The sequence below is a fragment of the Malus domestica genome, chromosome 09 (assembly GCF_042453785.1).
Source record: "Malus domestica chromosome 09, GDT2T_hap1".
NCBI lineage: Eukaryota > Viridiplantae > Streptophyta > Magnoliopsida > Rosales > Rosaceae > Malus > Malus domestica.
In genome coordinates, this window is record NC_091669.1 from 20,097,823 (window position 1) to 20,105,226 (window position 7,404).

At 37.7% G+C, this 7,404-nt stretch overlaps 1 long non-coding RNA gene across 1 annotated transcript; it reads right to left on the reverse strand.

Annotated features, from left to right (window-relative positions):
* Positions 1 to 2,672: 2,672 nt before the first annotated feature.
* LOC139188142 (uncharacterized) lies at positions 2,673 to 3,985 on the reverse strand. Its single transcript, XR_011571356.1, has 2 exons — positions 3,588 to 3,985; positions 2,673 to 3,047 (listed from the first exon to the last, which is right to left on the reverse strand). It is a non-coding gene; the product is annotated as an uncharacterized lncRNA (long non-coding RNA).
* Between the last annotated feature and the right edge of the window lie 3,419 nt (positions 3,986 to 7,404).

Genomic DNA, 7,404 nt, shown 5'->3' on the forward strand with positions numbered 1-7,404 from the left:
CAAGTAGTGGTCTCAACCCATCTATTAGCAGGAAAATTCTCTTGACTCTGCATCACCTGAAAAGTCATCTCAATATGGTCTAGCCATTTCTTTGCCACTTCATAACCTTTATTACCCATGAAACGATCCAATTTCAGATTATACATAGTCTATAGGGGTGTCCTCTGAGGAGGAGGAGGATAGCGGATTGCATTCTGAAAGGCCTGGGCCATCGCTTCCCCTAATTGAGTTATATCAGGGAAATTAGGCTCAGAAGCACGGCGTGATTCCTTACGAGGCGGCATAATTCTGACAGAAAACATCAAAACATCATTAGAGCATTAACAATTTATACAGGACTGCAACCTAGGCTCTGATACCAAACTGACACACCCCGATCCTAGAATCAAGGCGTGCTGGCCGTCATGTGAGCGTCACGTAACCAAAAGTACGATGCGGAAGCAAAAGATATGAGAAATATGAAGGAATGAAAACCAACTACTAGCAGTAATATCCCACCAGCACGTTAGAGTGAGTTTAACAGTAAAACACACAAATTTAGAGCCTAAGAGCTAGGTGCAGTCAAGTAGGACCATAATTAAATTACAACACCCACAGGTGAGTCCTACATGCAGGACGTCTGTCAGAACGTCGAAGAAAACCTCGTGAGAAACCAACTGCTAACTAGAACCTGGAGGGGCGCAAAAACAAAATTGAGTGGGTCAGTAACACCAAAGTTTTCCAAAACATTTCATTTAAAACATTTCTAACCCCTCACTGTAAAACCTGTATACTTCCCCAGAAAATATCATAATAGTATATAAATCCTCATATGTCACAAATCATCAATCTAGCACAAATCCAGAAATATGCCATGCCATAAATGTCAATAACGAAACATGGATGCATCAAAATAACAGGTGACATAATGAATCAACCGGAGACCCTGCAGTTGGTCCTGTACGGTTAATTTCATAGCTCAATATCCAACCCAGTCGGAGTCACCACGGTGACCTGTACCGCACTACTCTGCACATAAATCGGAACTACCTAAAGTAGTCTGTACGATAAGAAAGGTGTAAGAATACTCTCTAGTGCTTCTCTCATCAATCATTTGCGCGCATAATCTAAGGTCACCCACTAGTCGGAACCACCTATAATGGTCTGTACGACTAGCATGTCGGAACCCTCTCATGGTCTGTACGACTAGCACCTACTTGGATCCAAGGTGAGCGTGCGGTGCGGGGAATAATATAAGCACTAACACCAAGGGTGCAGGTTATGAGCTCTCAACACAATTCACATCATCAATGATTCACATGAATAACATAAACTCACCTGATACTCACCTGTGCGTCTACAGCACCAATTCACATATATATATGCATCAATTATCAATTCATATAACTCATAATATGCATGCATGGCATTTGAAAACATACTTTCATATAAATTCAATTTATGGGAAAATCAATAATATATAGGTATATACGGAAAACAAAACTGCCCACTCACTGGTAAGTCGATGGGTCGTAACCCCCGTGACGTCCCTGGATGCGCTCGTCCTTGGGATAGGTGTCACCTATATGCGAAACAACTATAACAACGTTAATTAAAGCACATAACCAACAAATCGAAATAAATTCTCATACGATGCTCAATTTGGATATACGAATATACCACATCGACCTACTCGACGTCACGGACGTCGAGAAATTTTTACAAAAAATTTCTGAAGCTGCACATGCCCCTACGCGCCTGGGCAGGCACGGGTTCACGCGCCCCCCACGCGCGTCTCCTACCTCGGTTCGCCGGACTGAGTTTTCCGGTGGCCGAAAAACTGGAGATTTTTCAATCTCCTTGTTCTCCGTCGTTTCTCAACCATTTTCTTCGTATTTTATATCAAAATGAAGCCCTAAACATGTAGTTTCATGTTATACTACTTTAAGGCTCTAAAAACTACGAAATCTCACAGGAGAAATTCCAAGAAAACCGGCCAATTTCGAACCCAGTGATCCTGACGTCCAAAACCTTCAAACGAAGCATTCCGAGCTTCCTTGGGACCTCACTAAGCTCACTATAAGCTTAGAATTCCTTGAAAATCAACATATCACGATTGCATGAACAGTGACATAAAATGGTGGTTCGGATTTCACGTGATTTCGAAGGTTTCACGTCCTAAAACTAGTATCAAACGATTCAGGACGTCGAAAGGATGAAAAACCATACCTTTTTGGCGTTGATCCGTGAAAGTTCGAGGGTATTGACCCTTGTCCGTACAATTCGAGAGGGAGAGAGAGACTGAACGGAGAAGAGAGAGAGAGGCACGGGGGAGGGAGAGAGAAGGGTTGACTGTGTGTGTGTGTTGTGTGGTCCACCTCAAACCATCACCATCCATTTAATTTTCTAACTCCCTAACCACAAAATACAATCCAAATTTTAATCCCACTAAAACTATGTTTCCAAAAGTTTAGGAATGAATGCATTTAGTCCAATATGTCACACACACACATACCTTAATACCTGCCAAGGGTAATTCCGTCATTTCACGTCCCCGATATATAAAATCCCGGAACGGGCTGTGATAGTATTAGTGCCAACACGCCAACCCATTAATTGAGAAAACCATGCCCCTAAAACTCCAAATCACCTAAAATCTTCAAAAAAAAAAAAAAAAAAAGTACAGAAAGAGGTTCAACCAAGCAAAATCTGCATTCGCTCAAGGCATATTACATAGGGAAATTTTTTGCCAACTCAACTCCACAAGTATGGTGTCATTTGCCACTACACCATGTTACACAAACAAAAACCCAAACGCATGATGTGTTACATATACAAGTTGTATGCTACCAAAAACATCTCAAAACGTTGATGAGAGAGCTGAAAAGGCAATTTTCTCGAACGAGATAGTCACGTTGAACCAATCGCTCTAACCGCCGTCGCCGAGAGTTGAAATTTCGAGGGAGGAGATCACTGTGGTAGAGCAAGGTTGTGGTAGTAGCTGCCGGCCGGGATATCAATGCCGTCACAAGGCTAACCAGTGATCCAAGCATCACTCGCATTACAGGCTGCCAAAATTGTTATTAACAAAAATGTTTACTTGCCACTGATTAAAAATAAACATTTTAAAAAATAGCCAAATTTTTAACTTGTTAAAGACTTTTAATCAGCTTATTTTCAGACTCCTAAAATTTTAACCGGTCGAGACTCGAGAGGGAGTTTCAGGCCTAATACACATGAAATTACTTGCATATACCTAATACTCGAAAGTACTGATCAGATGTATTTAACTACTATATATGACAAAAAACTAATTTCAAAATTGGTACATGTTTACTGCTGCGTCCAAACCATGATCTCGGAGAAGTAGATGGCAATTACCAGAAATGAATCCATGTTGAGTGAAAACCAGTGGCATTAAGCAAAGCACACATAAGCAATTGATTGAAATCATCCGAGTGACACACATTCAAACATTCAAACACAAAAGGGTACCACAAATCTTGCTGATATTAAATTAAAGTAGAAAAACAGAAAGAAAACTGCATGCCAATAAACATAAACATATGAGAGAGAGAGAGGGAGAGAGGGAGAGAGAGAGAGCATACCATTGTGATGGATTGATCATGAGAAGAGAAGAAGAAGAAGAAGAAGAAGAAGAAGAAGAAGAAGAAGAAGAAGAAGAAGAAGATGGGTTGACAAAGAAGGAAGAATCGTGACGTTGGAGATGAGAGAATCTTGTTTAATATAATCGTAACCCAATAAAATAAAAATAATAATGAGTCACAGACACTGAGGGAGAGAGAGAGATGTGATTTGGATTTTACAGTAGAATCAAACGTTGAAGGTGCAGAAAGGGACTGAGAAACCCAGGACAAAGGCTCCTGAAAGTTGTTTGGCCTCGTAAATAATGCCCTACCTAGGGCATATCGACCACCCACACTATATATGTGTGTGTGTATATAACCACCCAACAAAATTCCCAGGAAAAAAAAAAAAAAAAGCCAACAAATGCACAAACCGGGTTTTGTTTTTTTAACACAGTGAAAGCAATACAACAAAAAGAACTGAGTCAACCGTTGTCTTCTTTGTGACAAAAAGCCTCTTTTATATAAAGAAGGAGCTCTAACTTGGTAAGGAAGAAAACTTATGGAACAAGTAGACTTGAAAACCAAGGAAACAATCGTAGTTAATAGTTTTACCCAATTAATTCTTAATTTCCTATTAGCCTCAAGGTTTTCGGGACCAAGAAATATTCCGTATAGAACCAAAACGCATGGTCCTATTATAGTACGTAACATTTTTATATACATTAGTACTAGAGTCGTCAAACTCTTTTTAAATTTTGAGCACCATATAACGCTCCTCCTCTTTTTTATTTTATTTTATTTTAGGTTCTTGATATTGGAGTCGCTTGACTTCATGATATTTTAAAGTAGTTGTCTTTTTTTTTTTTCAGAGCTTTGTTCACCGTTGTCGACGAAAAATAAACAAAAACATTGTTCTACGACAAAAAAATATGGACATTATTTTTTTAAAGAGCGTTTGAAAATTATTTCGTTTTTAGCTTTTTGTTTCATTTTTTTATTGAAAAAAATGACAGTTGATATGAAACAAGTTTCCGATTTCAATTCAATTGATTTATTTATTTTTTAAAACTAAAGTAGTTACCAAACAAGTCTTTGGTAGTATTAGTACCATGGATTTGCTTAGCCAAGTTTTCCATTTTACTCCACACAATATATAAACATTGAAAATTGTAGTCCAAAAGAAAAACAACAGTAAACTGAAGATTAACATGAAGCCTTGTCCTAGTGACATTCGTTGGGATGGGCTTAAGGTGGACTAGGTGCTCATGTTAAAGGGACTAAAACAAAGTACAAGAACTGAACAAGAGTTGGGGATTGGGCTAAAAGGTTATCTCAAATATCCTATTTGGGCTGGCATTTATTGCCCTAACTTTGTTCACAACTCATGAAATCGGGGTTTGACATTTGGGATCATTTGGTTGGTGATTCAATTCCGTTTTGTGGTCAGTTAATACTACGGTGTGGCAACAAAACTTTACCGTCTTAAGTCTTGACAAATTTGTACCTACAAAACACTGAACATCTTTGATCAAAGACCAAAGCTTCACGCACCCACAAGGTGGGGGAGGGGGGTTTGGCCAATGGACCTCTGATGCCTAAGTCATTATCTCGGAAAAGAGTAAGTATTTAGGACTTGTATGCGTAACAAAAGCTTACTAGTAAATGGTGGAGATGAGGTACTTACAGGAGGTGGTTGACGATGGGCGTAGGGTTTGCCCTACACATATCGGCTTATGATTGGCCAAGGTGAGTCATCCGGATGGATGAGGAAGGAATAATTCTAAGATATTAATTAGGAGATAATATCTTAGAACTATCAGGTCAGTATCCTTGATTGATAGTGGAGGATTCCTTAGTTGTTTGAGTTGTTCTTCAATCAAGAATGTATTAAAGATAATGTTTATTGATTAATCATAGGGTAAATTACATAAAACTACCTCAACTATTGGGCTAGTCACAGTTTCATACCCCATCTTAAAAAAATGTCAATGTCATACCTCATCACGAATTTATTATAATTTCTTACCTTCCGTCAATTGTTTGTCAATTCCTTCGTTAAATGCTGACTGGCATGAGACGGGACCCACTTTCTATTAAAAAATAAAACCAAAAAAGCCAAACCCTCAGATCTTCCCCGTCGATCTGTTCCCCCCCCCCCAAAAAAAACCTCCCCAGTTGCTTCGTCTACGTCACCAGATCGTACGGCGCGGTGATCTTCTTTGATGAAATCCACCACCATAGAAGACCTAGACCCTGGAGGAACAAAACCCATGGGTCGATCGGGAAGTTCTGTGGGTTTGGTTTTTTTGGTTTTTTTTATTTTTAATTTTAATGTTTTTTTATATTTAGTTAATATCTAATTAATTTTTTAATGTAAAATAGGTCCCGTCTCAAGCCACGTCAGCATTTAACGGAGGAATTGATAGACAACTAATGGAAGGTATGAAATTGTAATAAATTCGTAGATGAGGTATAACATTGACATTTTTTAAAGATGGGATATGAAACTGTGACTGGCCTAATAGTTGAGGTAGTTTTGTGTAATTTACCCTTAATCATATCTTTAATGCCTTTGACTTTTCCATGACATGAGCGGATGAGCTTGATGGTGTCGTAGGCAGCTACTTGCGCCTCCAGGGATGTGGAGGTATGCGTGGGAATATTTGAGAACCCTGCCCTTTTAATGAAGGCAATCTTGTCTTCTTTGGGATAAAGTCCACGTGTTGTCTTTTAGATTTTTGGGATTATTTTTTGCTCCACATACGGTATAGTGATTTTCTTCTTCATTTGTAAGTGCGGAGTCTTTATGTATATATATTGTTGTATAAAATTTTTTGTTTTTAGTGTTAGGTAACCATATATAGTTTTGAGTTTGCACAATGTTTTATACAATAAGATATTTACACTAAGGGGTAGAAGAATAAATTGGTATTTCTTATTTACAAGTAAAAAAAAATACCACTAGACCATAGTATTAAGTGGCATAAACTTACTATTTTTTGTGTGTGGAACAAACGATATTATCTACTCTAAAGGGGTGGGAGAGTGGGTTAAGCCTCACAATGGGCTAGCAATAATGTGGTTCATATTCGCCTTTTGGTGAGAATCAAACTTAAAACCTCTCATTTACAAATAAAAAAGAATATCACTAGACTGTAGTAATAAATTACTACTATTATTAAAAGAAGGTTCCTGTCAACCCTTTTGACACATTGCCAATTATGCCCTTATAACTACAAGTCCCCTTTCCATTGATGGATATCCTTATTTGAAGGATTTTTTTAGGGCCCATCCTACGATGTTTTTCAACGATCCAATTGTTCATTTTTTAGGTCTTCTCTCAAAGATCATCTCTACAAAAAAATATTCAAATTCGAAATTATTTGCGTGTTGAATTAAATGGTAGTCATTTTAGTATTTCTTCGAAAAACCGTATTCATCTATTTTTTTCCACTAAAATTAGATGTCTTAATGGTCTTAAATTGATCTAAGTTTTTGCAATAATGTTATATGAATGATGTACTAAAATATAGACAGTTTGAATCATGAAAAATGATATGAAATGAGCACCACAAAGTATCCCTCAAATACTTTAAACTACATTGAACAAAAAAAGAAGTTACATATTTAGGATAAAATGGTAAGTAAAAAAATATTCCCTTATTTCTCTCTTCCCACAATTTCCTTTTTCTATTTCCTCAACTATTCTAACAAAAACGTCTCGCATGCATAGCTTGTGCCATGTTTGCTATATTTATGGAGAAGCCATCATCCATATATTGACATTTGAAACGTGAATATGATTGCCATTTTCGGCGTACTCTAAGAAGTAACT